This window comes from Bos javanicus, chromosome 21, assembly GCF_032452875.1.
Source record: "Bos javanicus breed banteng chromosome 21, ARS-OSU_banteng_1.0, whole genome shotgun sequence".
Classification (NCBI taxonomy): Eukaryota; Metazoa; Chordata; class Mammalia; order Artiodactyla; family Bovidae; genus Bos; species Bos javanicus.
In genome coordinates, this window is record NC_083888.1 from 49,090,343 (window position 1) to 49,108,368 (window position 18,026).

Here is an 18,026-nt window from a genome sequence, read left to right on the forward strand (position 1 = left end):
ACTCAAAACCTGTGGGACACTTTAAAAGCAGTCCTAAGGGGAAAGTTCATAGCAATACAGGCATACCTAAAGAAACAAGAAAAAGGTCAAATAAATAACCTAACCCTACACCTAAAGCAACTAGAAAAGGAAGAAATGAAGAACCCCAGGGTTAGTAGAAGGAAAGAAATCTTAAAAATTAGGGCAGAAATAAATGCAAAAGGAACAAAAAAGGCCATAGCAAAAATCAACAAAGCCAAAAGCTGGTTCTTTGAAAGGATAAATAAAATTGACAAACCATTAGCCAGACTCATCAAGAAACAAAGGGAGAAAAATCAAATCAATAAAATTAGAAATGAAAATGGAGAGATCACAACAGACAACACAGAAATACAAAGGATCATAGGAGACTACTATCAACAATTATATGCCAATAAAATGGACAACGTGGAAAAAATGGACAAATTCTTAGAAAAGTACAACTTTCCAAAACTGGACCAGGAAGAAATAGAAAATCTTAACAGACCCATCACAAGCACGGAAATTGAAACTGTAATCAAAAATCTTCCAGCAAACAAAAGCCCAGGTCCAGTCGGCTTCACAGCTGAATTCTACCAAAAATTTAGAGAAGAGCTAACACCTATCCTGCTCAAACTTTTCCAGAAAATTGCAGAGAAAGGTAAACTTCCAAACTCATTCTATGAGGCCACCATCACCCTAATACCAAAACCTGACAAAGATGCCACAAAAAAAGAAAACTACAGGCCAATATCACTGATGAACATAGATGCAAAAATCCTTAACAAAATTCTAGCAATCAGAATCCAACAATACATTAAAAAGATCATACACCATGACCAAGTGGGCTTTATCCCAGGGATGCAAGGATTCTTCAATATCTGCAAATCAATCAATGTTATACACCACATTAACAAATTGAAAAACAAAAACCATATGATTATCTCAATAGATGCAGAGAAAGCCTTTGACAAAATTCAACATCCATTTATGATAAGAACTCTCCAGAAAGCAGGAATAGAAGGAACATACCTCAACATAATAAAAGCTATATATGACAAACCCACAGCAAACATTATCCTCAATGGTGAAAAATTGAAAGCATTTCCTCTAAAGTCAGGAACAAGACAAGGGTGCCCACTTTCACCATTACTATTCAACATAGTTTTGGAAATTTTGGCCACAGCAATCAGAGCAGAAAAAGAAATAAAAGGAATCCAAATTGGAAAAGAAGAAGTAAAACTCTCACTGTTTGCAGATGACATGATCCTCTACATATAAAACCCTAAAGACTCCACCAGAAAATTACTAGAACTAATCAATGACTATAGTAATGTTCCAGGATATAAAATCAACACACAGAAATCCCTTGCATTCCTATACACTAATAATGAGAAAACTGAAAGAGAAATTAAGGAAACAATTCCATTCACCATTGCAACGGAAAGAAAAAAATACTTACGAATATATCTACCTAAAGAAACTAAAGACCTATATATAGAAAACTATAAAACACTGGTGAAAGAAATCAAAGAGGACACTAATAGATGGAGAAATATACCATGTTCATGGATTGGAAGAATCAATATAGTGAAAACGAGTATACTACCCAAAGCAATTTATAGATTCAATGCAATCCCTATCAAGCTACCAACGGTATTCTTCACAGAGCTAGAACAAATAATTTCACAATTTGTATGGAAATACAAAAAACCTCGAATAGCCAAAGCTATCTTGAGAAAGAAGAATGGAACTGGAGGAATCAACCTACCTGACTTCAGACTCTATTACAAAGCCACAGTTATCAAGACAGTATGGTACTGGCACAAAGACAGAAATATTGATCAGTGGAACAAAATAGAAAGCCCAGAGATAAATCCACGCACATATGGACACCTTATCTTTGACAAAGGAGGCAAGAATATACAATGGATTAAAGAAAATCTCTTTAACAAGTGGTGCTGGGAAAACTGGTCAACCACTTGTAAAAGAATGAAACTAGAACACTTTCTAACACCTTACACAAAAATAAACTCAAAATGGATTAAAGATCTAAACGTAAGACCAGAAACTATAAAACTCCTAGAGGAGAACATAGGCAAAACACTCTCCGACATACATCACAGCAGGATCCTCTATGACCCACCTCCCAGAATATTGGAAATAAAAGCAAAAATAAACAAATGGGACCTAATTAACCTTAAAAGCTGCACATCAAAGGAAACTATTAGCAAGGTGAAAAGGCAGCCTTCAGAATGGGAGAAAATAATAGCAAATGAAGCAACTGACAAACAACTAATCTCAAAAATATACAAGCAACACCTACAGCTCAATTCCAGAAAAATAAATGACCCAATCAAAAAATGGGCCAAAGAACTAAATAGACATTTCTCCAAAGAAGACATACAGATGGCTAACAAACACATGAAAAGATGCTCAACATCACTCATTATCAGAGAAATGCAAATCAAAACCACTATGAGGTACCATTTCACGCCAGTCAGAATGGCTGCAATCCAAAAGTCTACAAGCAATAAATGCTGGAGAGGGTGTGGAGAAAAGGGAACTCTCTTACACTGTTGGTGGGAATGCAAACTAGTACAGCCACTATGGAGAACAGTGTGGAGATTCCTTAAAAAACTGGAAATAGAACTGCCTTATGATCCAACAATCCCACTGCTGGGCATACACACTCAGGAAACCAGAATTGAAAGAGACACGTGTACCCCAATGTTCATCGCAGCACTGTTTATAATAGCCAGGACATGGAAGCAACCTAGATGCCCATCAGCAGATGAATGGATAAGAAAGCAGTGGTACATATACACAATGGAGTATTACTCAGCCATTAAAAAGAATACATTTGAATCAGTTCTAATGAGATGGATGAAACTGGAACCTATTATACAGAGTGAAGTAAGCCAGAAAGAAAAACACCAATACAGTATACTAACACATATATATGGAATTTAGAAAGATGGTAACAATAACCCTGTGTACAAGACAGCAAAAGAGACACCAATGTATAGATCAGTCTTATGGACTCTGTGGGAGAGGGAGAGGGTGGGGAGATTTGGGAGAATAGCATTGAAACATGTATAATATCATGTATGAAATGAGTCGCCAGTCCAGGTTCGATGTACAGTACTGGATGCTTGGGACTGGTGCACTGGGATGACCCAGAGGGAGGGTAGGGGAGGGAGGAGGGAGGAGGGTTCAGGATGGGGAACGCGGGTATACCTGTGGCGGATTCATTTCGATATTTGGCAAAACTAATACAATATTGTAAAGTTTAAAAATAAAATAAAATTTAAAAAAAGAAAAAAAAACTTAACATTTGCAAAAAAAAAAAAAAAAGATTGCCAGGAGAAATATTAATAACCTCAGATATGCAGATGACACCACCCTTATGGCAGAAAGTAAAGAGGAACTAAAAAGCCTCTTGATGAAGGTGAAAGAGGAGAGTGAAAAAGTTGGCTTCAAACTCAACATTCAGAAAATGAAGATCATGGCATCTGGTCCCATCACTTTTGGCAATAGATGGGGAAACGGTGGAAACAGTGTCAGACTTTATTTTTCTGGGCTCCAAAATCACTGCAGATGGTGACTGCAGCCATGAAATTAAAAGACGCTTACTCCTTGGAAGGAAAGTTATGACCAACCTAGATAGCATATTCAAAAGCAGAGACATTACTTTGCCAACTAAGGTTCATCTAGTCAAGGCTATGGTTTTTCCTGTGGTCATGTATGGATGTGAGAGTTGGACTGTGAAGAAGGCTGAGCCCCGAAGAATTGATGCTTTTGAACTGTGGTGTTGGAGAAGACTCTTGAGAGTCCCTTGGACTGCAAGGAGATCCAACCAGTCCATTCTGAAGGACATCAGCCCTGGGATTTCTTTGGAAGGAATGATGCTAAAGCTGAAACTCCAGTACTTTGGCCACCTCATGTGAAGAGTTGATTCATTGGAAAAGACTCTGATGCTGGGAGGGATTGGGGGCAGGAGGAGAAGGTGACGACAGAGGATGAGATGGCTGGATGGCATCACTGATTCGATGGACATGAGTCTGAATGAACTCTGGGAGTTGGTGATGGACAGGGAGGCCTGGCGTGCTGCGATTCATGGGGTTGCAAAGAGTCGGACGCGACTGAGCAACTGAACTGAACTGATAATTAGTTGAGGCAAATCTAGCAGTATTCCAAAACGGCAGTTGTTCCCACATTTCTGTACAGCAGAAAAATCAGAGTGCCAGTTGTATTTATTTATTTTCTGAGATTTTGATTTCAGAGGTTTTGGAATAGAAGTACAGAAGTCTGCATTTTTGAAAAGAACCCCAGTTAATTTTATCACAGAATGTGTTTTAAAAAGAATTAGCAGGATGGTATTACCTTTACGCTATAGTTTCTCTATTTGTGAAACTAGGTCAATAATTACCTTAAATTTTCACACTGAGGACAATAATTACGTTTTAAAAATTATGATAGTTACATTAAAAGATGTGTGTGTGTGTGTGTGTGTGTGTGTGTGTGTGTGTATGTGTTGCTCAGTTGTGTCTGCCTCTTTGCAACCTCATGGACTGTAGCCTACCAGGTTCCTCGGTTCATGGAATTCTCTGGGTAAGAATACTGAAGTGGGTTGCCATTTCCTTCTGCAGGTGATCTTCATGACCCAGGGATCAAACTCTGCTTCGCTGCATTACAGACAGATTATTTACCATCTGAGCCACCAGGGTGGCTGTGATGAAATGAACTACTTAGGTGACTCTCTTAGCATTGAATCTGAAGCCCTGTAAATGTTTGATCTTATTTTAATAAACTTATCTTCAAAATGGGGTAATACTTATGCTGGGGCTTCCCTGGTAGCTCATTGGTAAAGCATTCGCCTGTCAATGCAGGAGATGACGCAGGTTTGATCCCTGGGTTGGGAAGATCCCCTGGAGAAGGAAATGGCAACCCATTCCATTAGCGGGTAGGGAAAAATCACATGAACAGAGGAGTGTGGTGGGCTACAGTCCACGGGGTCAAAAAGAGTCAGACAGGACTTAGTGACTAAACAACAGCAAAGACAAGTTATAGACCAGGATGTACAGCAAATAAATTATATACCTGTATTTATTGAAAAAGGACTAGAAAAATAATTAGTAAAACGTTAGAAGTTGTCATTGGCCCTTTTGATCTTTTCTCTAACATTTTTCAGTATCTTATGTAATGACATATTACTTTCATAAAAAGGTAAACTTAAAAAACGAAGGCAGGCAATAACTATGTTATATTCTGCATATTACTGATCCCTGCCTTGCTGTATATTTTCATGATCTTAAGTAACTGTAAATAAGGTTGATTATTACTAACTTGGAAAGAATATTTCTGGGTCTTGCAACCTTATATTAATGTTTTATTTTAAACTACTATAGACTCTGAAACAAAGAGAGCAAGAATTTACAGTAGGGAACATTTTGAAGACAATGAAGTCTGTGAATTCTTTATAAATTTTTTAATTCCTTTTGAGAAATAAATTTAAAAAAACCTCTATTCTTTAAAAAGATGAATCCATGAGAAACCTTACGTAAAGGGAGCCCATTCCTCATGGGAGGAACATGTGCTCTATTGCTTGTAGGGTTTGTATCACTTGCTGTCTTGAGAGATGCAGGTAGTTTGAAGGGGATGAGTGGGAAATTATCCAAGACTTTGAAAGTAATAAAAGAAACCATGGTCTGAAAAACGTGTTCTAGATGTGATTCACAGATTTATTGTAGTCATTTTGGAAGCACTGAAACAGGCCAAATGTGTGGAGAAATTATTTCTAATGCATACTGAAATTTTAAAGGCGATTAGATGGCTGAGGTTTGTGTTCCATGGAGAAACTGACTTTGAATACTAGGTTTGGGAATTGGATAGGAAATAGAGGAGATTCATGTTTTGAGCAAGCTTGAGCAGCAGAAAGGCAGGATAAACTTGTAAAGAGAAAGGGAAGACCTAAGGAGATTAAAGTGAGAACTAGCCTGAATAGAAAAGTAAAATAGATCTTTTTTCATTACTTCTCTAACTGAGAACAGAAAGGGCTCAAAAAACATTCATTGCAATTTGGGTAAATTTATCTTTTCTTAAAATGTAAAACCAAAAACTACCGCTATGCACAGGGTATTGAAGTAAGAAGTAGGCATAGATATTTAATGGGAAAAAATCATACTGAAAAACTTGTTCTGTTTTCTTATTGTTTACTAAGAACTGTTGAACTCACATATTCGGAGTTTTCTGTAATATGTGACCAGTGCTGTTTTATCTATAAATCTTAGAGCTCTGAATGGTATACATAAAGCTTTTAGATTGGTTTCCATAATTCATGTCTTGCTTGTTTCAGAGAACAAAGGTAATTTAAATTTGATGGCAGCAGTGGTGGTAGGATATTATAAACAAACCAGTGCACTGCAGTTTCAAATACTCTAGCTCTTCTTCCCAATAGAATCCCAAAAGAGTTAAAATGGAAGTTATTTTAGAAGTTATCTTCCCCTTCACTAAAGAAGTCTCCTTCATACCATTCTCCATAAGATGGCTATCTGACTTCTGCTTGAATCAAGATACAGTGTGTCTGTTATCAGCCTCGCTTTTACCATTTTAGTAATCCTATCAAAAATGAAAGTCTGAAAGGTTAATTGCACATGAAATAGTCACAGGAAATTTAATAGTTTTCTGGAATTTTTTTTGGTGGGGATGATATCAATATTAGACTCAGATTATAATTTGTAAAATTGTTTTTCCCGTCAAGACTTGGATCCTTTCATAGCTCTTAACTTTATGATTTAGTAATAGAAGCCAACATCGTCTCAGCTCTGACAGTATTCTTTTCATTTCTCCAGTTGCATCTTCAGGCTTACCCCGCTGGGACTGCTCTGTCACGTTGCTAACAGAATAATTTTATTCAAAACAACACTGTTCCTGAAAGTCTCCTGCTAAGGTCATTCAATGCTCCTCATTAGCTTCCAGATAAAAATTCAAACTCCATTATGTATGGTATATAATGGGTCCATAATCTGGATATTTCTGTATCCATTACCGATTGCCACAAGAACACTGCTCAGTTCTTGAACGCCCATGCTCAGTGGCTTAAAACGACAAACATTTACTCTTTTATAAGTCTGTGGGTCCACTGGGGAGTTTGCTGCTCTAGCTCAGGCTTAGCTGACCTCACCTAGACCTCATGGATCTGTGGTTAGCTGACAGGTGCCTGGTGGCAGGCTATTGGTTGGTGTGATGTAGTGAAGAGGCCACAAGTCTCCTTATACAATAGACTCAACAAAGCTTGTTATCTGGCTGTTGAGCAAGGTTCCAGGAGAGGAAATAGAAGGCCACAGACCTCTTTAAGGCCTAGGCTTCATCCTGGTACCCTGCCACTTGTGTTGGATTCAACTGGCCAAAGTAAATCATAAAGCTGGCTCATAGATGAGGGGTAGGGAAAGGGAATTTTGATGGGAGAAACTACAAATATATGTAGCAAAGACTGTGGATACAGATGAGGGTGAAAACTGGGGAGATTTTGCCTCCAGCCTGCTACACTTGCCCACCTCTCCATCTTTGATTCTTGCTAAACACACACAGCAAAGTAATGCTCAAAATTCCCCAACCCAGGCTTTAGCAGTCTGTGAACTGTGTACTTCCAGATGTTCAAGCTGAATTTAGAAAAGGCAGACCAACCAGAGATCAAATTGCCAACATCCTTTGGATCATCGAAAAAGCAAGAGAATTCCAGAAAAACATCTACTTTTGCTTTATTGATTATGCCGAAGCCTTTGACTGTGTAGATCACAACAAACTGTGGAAAATTCTGAAAGAGATGGGAATACCAGACCACCTTACCTGCCTCCTGAGAAATCTGTATGCAGGTCAAGAAACAAGTTAGAACCAGACATGAAACAACAAACTGGTTCCAAATTGGGAAAGGAGTATGTCAAGGCTATATATTGTCACCCTGCTTATTTAACTTACATGCAGAGTACATCTTGTGAAATGCCTGGCTGGATGAAACACAGCTGGAATCAAGATTTCTGGGAGATATATATCAATAACCTCAGATACGCAGATGATACCACCCTTATGGCAGAATGTGAAGAGGAACTAAAGAGCCTCTTGATGAGAGTGAAAGAGGAGAGTGACAAAGATCGCTTAAAACTCAGCATTCAAAAAACGAAGATCATGGCATCCAATCCCATCACTTCACGGCAAACGGAGAAACAATGGAAACAGTGACAGACTTTATTTTCTTGGGCTCCAATATCACTGTAGACAGTGACCGCAGCCATGAAATTAAAAGACATTTGCTCCTTGGAAGAAAACCTATGACCAACCTAGACAGCATATTAAAAAGCAGAGACATTACTTTGTTGACAAAGGTCAGTCTAGTGAAAGCTATGGTTTTTCCAGTAGTGTATGGATGTGAGAGTTGGACTGTAAAGAAAGCTGAGTGCCAAAGAATTGATGCTTTTGAACTGTGGTGTTGGAGAAGACTCTTGAGAGTCCCTTGGACTGCAAGGAGATCAAACTAGTCCATCCTAAAGGAAATCAGTCAATGAATGAATATTCATTGGAAGGAGTGATGGTGAAACTCCAATACTTTGGCCACCTGATGTGAAGAGCTAACTCATTAGAAAAGACCCTGATGCTGGGAAAGGTTGAAGGCAGGAGGAGAAAAGGATGACAGAGGATGAGATGGTTGGATGGCATCACTGACTTGATGGACATGAGTTTGACCAGAATCCAGGAGATGGTGAAGGACAGGGAAGACTAGCATGCTGCAGTCCATGGAATTGCAGAGAGTCAGACATGAATGAGCGACTGAACAACAACAGATATTATGTGTAGACATTTGAGAACCGTTGGACCAGAGGCTTAAACTCTTTGAAGACTTACTGTCTTACTAGTTATTCACCTGCAAAGACTTCCCTTAGAGCTGCAGACAGAAGTGAAATCTCTTGCCCATTTATTTGAAGTCAGGAACTGTATTTGATGTCTCTTTGAATTTTCCTAAGAGACTAACATAGAACTTCATATAGATGGATTTTTTTTTTAACCTTTCAGATGAGATTAAATTAGATAAAAGCAAATCAAAGTTAGCCATCCCCAAAGCCAAGGGGAGAGGGGCATAGCAAGCCTGTTTGAGGGCATTTTTGTCCTTGGATTTGTTTGGCTAAGACTGATTACTCAAATTTCTGAGCTTATATTCACCAAACTAATAGAGGCTCTGTGCACAGAACCTCGGTCCCCCACATGCTGTTTGCATAGAACATGGTGTAAGAATGTTTCTATTGTCTGCTTTAAATTGCTCAGGATTTCAAATGTTTTTCTTGAATTGAAAGATCTATGTTACAGGTAATATTTTGGTAATTGTGAAAAATTTCTGGACCTCAAATAGACTCAGACATAGAAGTCTATACACAGGCATACCATACTTTTCTGTGTTCCAATATGGTTTAAGTCTTTTTAACTTTACAAAAGTCCTTTTATTTTAGAGCAGCTTTCCCAGTGTATTTATTAAGTTTGTTGAATAAGAACTAAATTATTACATCCTGAGAATTGGGGTTCTTTTATATAGTGGAATATTGATTAATACCATATTATAAAATAGCTTCCAAGTAACCCTAACCTTATGATTATACACTGGAAGTGAGAAATAGATTTAAGGGACCAAATCTGATAGACAGAGTGCTTGATGAACTATGGACGGAAGTTCATGACATTGTACAGGAGACAGGGATCAAGACCATCCCCAAGAAAAAGAAATGCAAAAAAGAAAAATGGCTGTCTGAGGAGGCCTTACAAATAGCTGTGAAAAGAAAAGAAGTGAAAAGCAAAGGAGAAAAGGAAAGATATAAGCATCTGAATTCAGAATTCCAAAGAATAGCAAGGAGAGATAAGAAAGACTTCCTCAGTGATCTGTGCAAAGATATAGAGGAAAACAATAGAATGGGAAAGACTAGAGATCTCTTCAAGAAAATTAGAGATACCAAGGGAACATTTCATGCAAAGATGGGCTCAATAAAGGACAGAAATGATAGGGACCTAACAGAAGCAGAAGATATTAAGAAGAGGTGGCAAGAATACACAGAAGAACTGTACAACAAAGATCTTCATGACCCAGATAATCATGATGGTGTGCTCACTCTAGATCCAAACATCCTGGAATGTGAAGTCAGTGGGCCTTAGGAAGCACCACTATGAAAAAGCTAGTGGAGATGATGGAATTCCAGTTGAGCTATTTCAAATCCTAAAAGATGATGCTGTGAAAGTGCTGCACTCAATATGTCAGCAAATTTGGACAACTCAGCAGTGGCCCCAGGACTGGAAAAGGTCAGTTTTCATCCTAATCCCAAAGAAAGGCAATGCCAAAGAATGCTCAAACTGCATAATTGCACTCATCTCACAGGCTAGTAAAGTAATGCTCAAAATTCTCCAATCCAGGCGTCAACAGTACTTGAACCATGAATTTCTAGATGTTCAAGCTAGTTTTAGAAAAGGCAGAGGAACCAGAGATCAAACTGCCAACATCCACTGGATCATCAAAAAAGCAAGAAAGTTCCAGAAAAACATATATTTCTGCTTTATTGACTATGCCAAAGCCTTTGACTGTGTGGATCACAATAAACTGTGGAAAATTCTGAAAGAGATGGGAATACCAGACCACCTGACCTTCCTCCTGAGAAATCTGTATGAAGATCAGGAAGCAACAGTTAGAACTGGACATGGAACAACAGACTGGTTCCGAATAGGAAAAGGAGTTCGTCAAGGCTGTATATTGTCACCCTGCTTATTTAACTTATATGCAGAGTACATCATGAGAAAAGCTGGACTTGATGAAGCACAGGCTGAAATCAAGATTGCCGGGAGAAATATCAATAACCTCAGATATGCAGATGACACCACCCTTATGGCAGAAAGTGAAGAACTAAAGAGCCTCTTGATGAAAGTGAAAGAAGAGAGTGAAAAAGTTGACCTAAAGCTCAGCATTCAGAAAACTAAGATCATGGCATCTGGTCCCATCACTTCATGGGAAATAGATGGGGAACAGTGTCAGACTTTATTTTTGGGGGCTCCAAAATCACTGCAGATGGTGACTGCAGCCATGAAATTAAAAGACACTTACTCCTTGGAAGGAAAGTTATGACCAACCTAGACAGCATGTTAAAGAGCAGAGACATTACTTTGTCAATAAAGGACAGTCTAGTTAAGGCTATGGTTTTTCCAGTAGTCATGTATGGATGTGAAAGTTGGACTGTAAAGAAATCTGAGCGTCTAAGAATTGATGCTTTTGAACTGTGGTGTTGGAGAAAACTCTTGAGAGTCCCTTGGACTGCAAGGAGATCTAACCATTCCATCCTAAAGGAAATCAGTCCTGAACATTCACTGGAAGGACTGATGTTGAAGCTGAAACTCCAATACTTTGGCCACCTGATGGGAAGAACTGACTCATTGGAAAAGACTCTGATGCTGGGAAAGAATAAAGGCAGGAGGAGAAGGGGACAACAGAGGATGAGATGGTTGGATGACAACACCAACTTGATGGACATGAGTTTGGGTAAATTCCAGGAATTGGTGATGGACAGGGAGCCTTGGCATGCTGTGGTTCAGGGGTCACAAAAAGTAAGACACAACTGAGCAACTGAACTGAAACCACAGTATATAAGGAATACAATCCCAGAAGGAATTTATGACTATCTGATTTTATTATGACTCAGTGACTGTTAGTCTTAAAAAGGAACATGAACTAAACCAGTCTTTTTTGAGTACAAAGAAAGCACTACAGTTGCGAATATTGATCATTCATAAAAGACAACAGATTAAAACAAAATACCAACGTATGATCATTCTTATTTAATTTCAAAAACTACTATAGATTTTGGTTTAATTAAAAATCTTGATTGGTAGTTCCCCGGTGGTCTAATGGATATGGCTCTGTGCTCCCACTGCAGGGAGTATGGGTTTGATCCCCAGTTGGGGAACTAAGATCTTGCATGCTGTGCGGCTTGGTGAAAACAGAAAAAAAACCTTTGACTCTTTATTGGATAAAATCTCATCTTAAATAATAAAATACTATGCTACTGCCTAGACATAATGGGCTTCCCTGGTGGCTCAGACTGTAAAGAATTCGCCTCTAATGCAGGAGAGCTGGTTTCAGTCCCTGGGTTGGGAAGATCCCCTGGAGAAGAGAATGGGTACTCACTCCAGTATCCTGCCCTGGAGAATTCCATGGACAGAGAAGAGCCTACTCTCAAAGGTAGGGGTTGCAAAGAGTTGGACACGATTAAGCATGCACACACACAGATATAATAAAACTAGTTTTTAAAAACCACTGTGTCTCAAACTGAAGGGTTTGACATGCCATGATGTTCTGTCTTATTTATATTAAGGCACCATGGACTTTTGTGCCTTGATAAATTGTGTTTTTTACCTACATAATTCAGTGAAAAGATGATCATATTTTAAATCCTAGCCATAGGATTTCAAAATTTGTTTTTAGCAGAAAAATACACCTGAAATCATGGTGTTCAGTTAGCTAGTGATGATAGACATGAGTGAGCCTTCTTTTATTGCTGTAAATGACTGTTTCATAATTTGGTCACATAAATGCAGATTTCATTCAGTGGGAACTGTCTAGTTTCCTTGTTTATATTTGACAACTCTACTAGCCTATGATTGTTGTCTTGGGAAATGTAATACTCTGTGTTCCCAATTTTCACTGAAATCTATTACAGGAAAATAATTTGCCTTGAAAGTAGAACTCCTCTTTTACATCAATAAAGGTACATATATAATCCAGCAAATCAGATCTTATTTAAACATTAGTGTGCCAATTACAGGCAGTGTGGTTTCTGTCTGAAGAGCACTTTTAATCTGAAGCCAACAAAAAGATGAATAAGATGATCAGAAAGGTAACATTATTTGCTCATGGGACAATTAGAGTCCATAAAAGCATCTGGATCAGATATAGCTCTGGGGAATGATTAGAAATTGGTTGGTGTCCAACCTACGACAGAAAGCTGACTTTATCAGTGGACAGATGACTAGTTCTCAAGCTTTGGATGCCCACTGGGCAGTCACTTCTGGAATCCTTTTAGTACCAGTTAGAAATCTCTATCAACTTCTAAAGAAAAGGCTGTCTTATAATTGAACAAATTATTTTCCTAACTTAGAAGTGGAGAATACGTAATATTTGTTCAGTTGCAAAGTAGCAAGTAAGGAGAATTGATATCCACTAAAATATATAAATATATAAACATATAAATAGGAAGACCTGTCCAACTCTTTTTTTTAAAAAAAGGCTTTTATTTTGTATTGGTGCATAGCCAATTAACAAAGTTGATAGTTTCAGGTAAACAGCGAAGAGATTCAGTCATATATATTCATATGGGATTTTCCAGGCAAGAATACTGGAGTGGGTTGCATTCCCTCCTCCAAGGGATCCTCCTGGTCCAGGGATAAGACCCACATCTCTTTTGTCTCCTGAACTGGCAGGCAGGTTCTTTACCACTAGCACCAACTGGGAAGCCCATACATATTTTCATTGTCCCCCAAACTCCCCTCCCATCCAGGCTGCCAGATAACATTAAGCAAAGTTCCGTGTGCTATACAGCAGATCCTTGCTAGTTATCTCTTTTAAATATAGCAGCATATACATGTCCATCCCAAACTCCCTAAATATCCCTTCCCCCTTATATTCCCCTGGCAACCATAAGTTTGTTCTCAAAGTCTGTGAGTCTGTTTTGTAAATAAGTTCATTCGTATGATTTCTTTTTAGATTCCACATCTAAGGGATGCCATATGATATTTCTCCTGTCTGACTGACTTCACTCAGTATGACAATCTCTAGTTTCATTCATATTGCTGCGAATAGCATTATTTCACTCTTTTTTTTGGCTGAGTAATATTTCATTGTGTATACGTACGACATCTTCTTTATCCATTCCTCTGTCAATGGACATTGAGGTTGCTTCCATGTCCTGGCTGTTGTATGCAGTGCTGCAATGAAATCTGCAGTGTGTGTGTCCTTTGGATCATGTTTTTCTCCAGATATATGCCCAGAAGTCAGATAGCAGGGTCATATGCTAGTTTTATTTTTAGTTTTAAAGGAACCTCCATACTGTTCTCCATAGTGGCTGTACCAATCTACATTCCTTCAAACAACTTGGAGGGTTCCTTTTTCTCCATACAGTCTCCAGCATTTATAGTTTGTTGATTTTTTGATGATAGCCATTCTGGCTACTGTGAGATGATATCTCATTGTAGCTTTGATTTGCATTTCTCTAATAATTAGTGATATTGAACATCTTTTCATGTGCCTCTTGCCAATCTGTATGACTTCTTGGAAAAAATTCTATTTAGGTCTTCTGCCTATTTTTTGATTGGGTTGTTTGTTTTGATGCTGTTAAACATCATGAGCTGTTTGTAAATTTTGAAGACTAACTCTTTGTCAGTCACATCATTTGCAAATATTTTCTCCCAATCTGTGGGTTGCCTTTTCATTTTGTTTATTGTTTCCTTTGATGAGCAGACGCTTTTGGGTTTAAGCAGGTCCCAGTTGTTTATTTTTGCTTTTTTTTCAATTATTCTGGGAAATGGATTGAAAAAGAAATTGTTGCGATTTATGTACAGAGTGTTCTGCCTATGTTTTCCTCCAGGAGTTTTATAGTGTCTGGTCTCACATTTAGGCCGTTAATTCATTTTTACCCTATTTTTGTGTACGGCATTAAAGAATGATCTAATTTCACTTTCTTATGTGTAGCTATTTTTCCCAGCAGCATTTGTTGAAAAGATTGTCTTTCCAACATTGTATAGTCTTGCCTCCTTTGTCATAGATTAATTGACCACAGGTTTATGGGTTTATTTCTAGGTTTCTATCCTGTTCCTTTGATCTGTATTTCTATTTTTGTGCCTGTACCATACTGTCCAACTCTTAAATGGTCAACCATACTTTAGTCATGTCATTTGACTCTCCTCTACCAATGACAACCTCTGTCTTTATAGCATCAAATTGACACAGAGTGAACCCTAGAGACCATGCCATCACTACAATCCAAGAACATATACAAATAATTAACATTTCTTTACATGGAATGAGTTGTTTAAATTGACACTCATTATTTTCTATAAACATCCAGAAACTTTTTATAATAATTTGTTTCTTAATACTTCTTGTAAGGCTTCAGGATATATAATTTTATTATCATGATCAGGAGAAGCACAGTTGCTGAGCCATCCTCAGGTTTCTTCTTAAGCTTTAACTAAGATAAGATAACTTGGGTTGCTTCCATGTCCTGGCTACTGTAAATAGTGTTGCTATATACATTGGGGGCATGCATCTTTCGCATTGGTGTTTTTTTTTTTTTTCCTGAATATGGACCCTGGAATGGGACTGCTGGATCACATCATAGCTCTATTTTTAGATTTTTTGGGATTTTCTCTATTGTTTTCCATAGTGTCTACACTAATTTACACCCTCACCAACAGTGTACAAGTGTATATGATGAACTATAACTCAGCCATAAAAATGAAGGAAATATTACCATTTATAGCAAAATGGATGAACATAGGGAATACTATGCTTAGTGAAATAAATCAAAGACGAATACTATATTGATATCATTTAGATACAACTCTAAAATATAATACAAATGAATGTGTATATAAAACAGAAACAGACTCACAGATACAGAAAACAAGCTTGTAGTTATCAAAGGAGAGAGGAAAAGGGGGTGGGATGAATGAGGGGTTTGGTACTATCCTATACAAATTACTAAATATATAAAATAGGAAAGCAACAAAGATATACTGCACATAGCACAAGGAATGGTACCCATTATCTCATAATACTCTCTAATGGGTTTTCTGCAAAAATACTGAATCTCTATGTTGTACACCTGAAACTATCACAATATTGTAAGTCAACTATACTTCAGTAAAATATAAAGTAACAGTTCAATTTTATTAAGAAAAGGATAGTTAAAGGATTCACAGAAAGAAGCAGATTTCAACTTTATTTGTGTCAACAACAGAGCATTACAAATACTCCTGCACCCACACAAATTGTCTGCATCCTTAGCCTGCTTTTCCATTGTTGAGCAATCACTGAATTATTGGGCAGGTCCAGACCTGCTCTTTCAGTATAGACTTGCCCTCAAATTGCTTTTAAATTGCTTTGAAAGATCTGGTAAAATTTTGAAGGTGCCAGGATTTGGATTAAAATGAAGTATAAGTTGGCTTCAAATTTTGTCCAACAGAACCAGTGAACAGGGTAATGAAAAAACAAATGGGGTACAGCAAGAATTCTGAGTACATCGGCCACCCTTGTGAATTGCTAAAAGGCTACACATTTTCACAGTGCAACTGGCTGCTGCAAGAAGTGAGAGCATGGTAAAACAAGATGTTTCCCTTTATACTTTCAGAAAATGTGCAGATAATCCAGGTGACATGATGAGTTTATGATGCAAATCAAAACACTCTATAGGGTTCTTCCATATTGCAGCGTGTTTGTCCTTCCAAATGTCAAATAATTTCTTCTAGGTAGGTCCCTATCTTTATCAAAAGATATTCTTCCCTCAGGAGAGGTTCACGGAAGAGAAATGGTGTTTAATTGTCTGAGTTGTCTAGTACATTTGCTCTACTACAGAGGAATATATTTTCAGACAATTGTTTTTAGCTATGTTTTTATTTTCAAAGATTTAGTTATCCCATTGATGGTTACAAAAGTCCTTGTTTTTACATTTCTTCCTCTTTTCTGTTGACTCACTGTTCGTAGTCTGTTTCCTCACCTCTGAGGGTGGGACAGAAGAGGAATATAATGTGGAAGGGGGGCATTTCTATGATTGTTAGTAGCTCTATTGTGTCTGGATGAAATAATCCATTCTACATTGGTTACTGTTAAATGCTTAATCTTCTCCAGGCATCAGGCTGATATATACCTATTCTCTTTAGTCCTTACAAAGATTCATTCAAAGTGGGTACTGGTATACCAATTTTTGAAAATAAATCAGCTGAACATTATAAAGTTTACCTAATTTTCCAAGTGCCCACTGCTAGTAAGTGGCAAGTCCACGTTTGACTAATTCTCAAGTCCTCATTTTCTCCAGCCTGGAACATTGTATCTTTGAATATAATTAAAGTTGACCATACCATGGAATTTGCTCATTGGGATTAAATTGGATTATGATATTGGGGAAGCATGGCAAAACCTTTGGAATACAATTACAGGGTTTAAATCTCAGAACTTTATATCTGATGTCACTGCGCCTGTGTTTCCTAGTGGAAATGAAATACCTGACTTTATAGGGTTGTTGAAATAACTAAAGGAGGTAAAAATTGATAGTACTCAACACAGATTTGCTGTTCAATAATTTTGGGTGGAGTTTCTTTCCTCCCCATAAATTGCTTAACCATATTTATTGAGTATCAGGTATTTTTCTAAGTGTGTAGAGCACACAGATGAATAAGAAACCTTGAATTTTTTTGTGCAAATGGAAGAAACTGAGTCTTTTAAAAATTTTTATTGGAGTATGATTGCTTTATAATGTGCTAGTTTCTATCGGTACTATGTATCTATGACTAAAATAGATAACTAGTGAGAAACTCAGTCTTTAGAGGATTGAGAAACAAATATTTATAACGTAACCTGAAAAGCACATGGGTTTTATGTGAACCTAGGTATAGTTAGGGAAGGTTTCCTAGATGAGATAATGTTTGAGCTGAATCTTAAAGAATTAACATTCCTAGGAGTAAACCAGCCATGGAAAGATAAGAAAGGCATACCTGGCAGAAAGGAAAGTGAGAGTTAAGGCATGGGGATGCAAAACAGCTTTTACTGTTTTTGAATCCTAGAGTAAGAGACAGAGATAGTGTTGGAGAGAGAGGCAGGAGTCATATGCTTTGAAGATCTCATGCGTCCCAGTAAGCATGTGCATGAATATTTTTGTTGGAAATGGGAGGTATGGAAGTGTTGAAGTTTAGGGGTCTCTCTGGCAGACTGATGTGTAGGGTGGATTTGAGAGGAA